General features: G+C 40.7%; 1 protein-coding gene across 1 annotated transcript in view; it reads left to right on the top strand.

Moving 5' to 3' along the window:
• Nucleotides 1-2,500, top strand: part of LOC119584516 (steroid hormone receptor ERR2-like) — a 45,920-nt gene that overhangs the window by 835 nt on the left and 42,585 nt on the right. The window lies entirely within an intron of this gene.

Raw genomic sequence — 2,500 nt, 5'->3', positions numbered from 1 at the left:
AATTCAAGGCAATAGATTATGTGTTATGGATGTATGTGTGTCTGTGCGTATCCTTTTCATCATATATTTTGTCTTTGTTTAAATATCTTACTTTATTCGAAAAACCCCCTAAAAGTTTGAGCCAATTGAAGAAGGAAAAGTGACGATTTTATACGAAACAAAAGACAAAAGACTATATCAAAAAATGTAATTTAATGACTCACATTAGTGCAAAATTCCAAATGCATCATCATTGAAGTTCAAGTGCGCATAAATCTTTTCCTTTTGATCAACATTTAGACGCAACTTAACCCGTTGATTTATTGCACGACCATAATGTCTTTTCTTCAGTCCGCCTTTATGCATCTGTTTCCCATAATTTGTGGCGCGAACACGATTAGAAACACGCTCTCGGGAACAGGGATACAGACAAACACTCAGATACAAACGAAGACAATGACACAGACATTCATATTGATATTGATATAAACAAAGTCAAAGCCACAGATAGACAGACAAACGCACTCACCCCCCCCCCCACACACACACACGCACACACACTCACGTGCTCTATAAACACAGCACGTTAAGATCCGTCATTCACTCATTCGCTCACCCTTTCTTCCTAACATATACCCCATCCGTCTCACATCCCTTCGCCCATACAAAAAAAAAGAAAAGAAAAAAAATCATCATCCCTTTTCGTGCCAAACAAAGCTTCCTCGAGAGTGTGACTAGGTGAAAGAAGGCAGGAAAGAAGGTGAGGAAAGGCAGACAAAAGGTTTGAACCGATCACGCTGGCACATCCCCAGTGACTCAGCTGGCCTCTACAACCCCTCTCTCACACACGCTTCCTCCCACCTTCATATACCCAGTCGTGATTCCGCTGTCTTGCTCGTTAAAAACGTATCTCCCTCGTATGTACACGTTGGAACATCCCTAAGCTAGTTCTGTATTAACTGCTTGGTGATAATCGATGGTGTTCCTAGTAATCCTGTAACTGGGGCAACAGCTGTTGTTAACGATATATCTGCAGTTGCCGGTGGCTTTGATGGTGGTGATTTGTTTTATGATTTATTTGGAGATCTGTTTATTGCTCTCTCTCTCTCTCTCTCTCTCTCTCTCTCTCTCTCTCTCTCTCTCTCTCTCTCTCTCTCTCTCTCTCTCTCTCTCTCTCTCTCTCTCTCTGCTGCTCTCATTTTCACACCTGCTGTTTGTTTATTTCATTTTCATGTAAGGCCCGCAGTAGCAACATTCTGTTTCAACGAAGGAAATGCCAGCAGTCAAGATAAACCTTTGTGTTTGTTGTATTTCTTTGTCGCCCAAACACAATGATTTTGGAGGCAGCTGCAATGCCACCACAACTCGTATTTTACTGTTACTACCAATACAAAATCTACTATTACTACTATTAGTATTGCTATAAATACTACGCCTGCTAATATTAGTGATAGCGCAATAATCACTACTACTTCTACCATTAAGTCTACTACTTTTACTATAACCACTACCATCACCGCTACATCTGCTACAGACATTGTTGTTCAATAACATTATCACCACCGCATTCAACTTGATTATCAATGATTCCTTGTTCTATATTATTTTCTTATCCTCTTGTTATCCATGTATTTTCTACACTATTATCTATTATTTACATCAATGTCACGATAAATAAGAGCCAAAGAAGTCACCACTGATGCAAAATGATTGATGATAATGTAAAATAAAGTATGGTTTTGCTTATCTAAAAAAAAAAAAGAAATGATTCGAAACTCCCGTTCTTTTATTAAAAAACCACATCTCAAGGTCGCGTGAAAACGGCCAAAGAGATTAACGAGTACATGATACGAAGTCCTCAGTGATTGGTACACCGCTTGCGATACGTTGAAATATGGTTGCATCCGACCGTAGAGTTTGATGAATGAGGAGTCTATAGAACAGGGTTTCCTAACCAAGGGGGCCATGGAGCAATATGAAAATTATGACCAAATTAAACTGGAATTTTTCTCACTTACAGTACCTATTGCACTATTCATAATTAGTAATAATTGGATTTGAAAAGATGACAGACACGGGGACATGGAGGTTATCATATATTAAGCAGGGACCCACACAAAAGAAAAGGTTGGGAACCTAAGTTCTAGAAAGAAAATAAAGTTCTCCATCTTCATAAGGGCACTGCAGATAAATAACGTCGCTAGGGAACAGCCACAGCGCCACAATTCGAGAACATTCCCATTCACAGTCAACAGTCATGACCAACGTACACGACCAACGTACACAGTTTTCATTCGTACGGTCACCATTCCTTCCCCCAGTCTTCCAGTTTCCCTTATTTCCGAAGCGGCGGGCGCAGGTTGCCAATTGTGTTGGGGCTTAAATTAACTCCCAGCAGACGAGGGAGCCAGATCGAGCTTAGTAGCGGGGGAGGAACGCATGTGGTGTTTATGTAAGACTGCAGAGGCACCGAGAGCCAGACTTCGATGGCTGAAATTTGGAGAGGAAGAGTAGAACCACA

The sequence above is a fragment of the Penaeus monodon genome, chromosome 18 (assembly GCF_015228065.2).
Source record: "Penaeus monodon isolate SGIC_2016 chromosome 18, NSTDA_Pmon_1, whole genome shotgun sequence".
In the NCBI taxonomy this organism is placed as follows: Eukaryota; Metazoa; Arthropoda; class Malacostraca; order Decapoda; family Penaeidae; genus Penaeus; species Penaeus monodon.
This window is presented reverse-complemented; position numbering and strand designations above follow the sequence as displayed.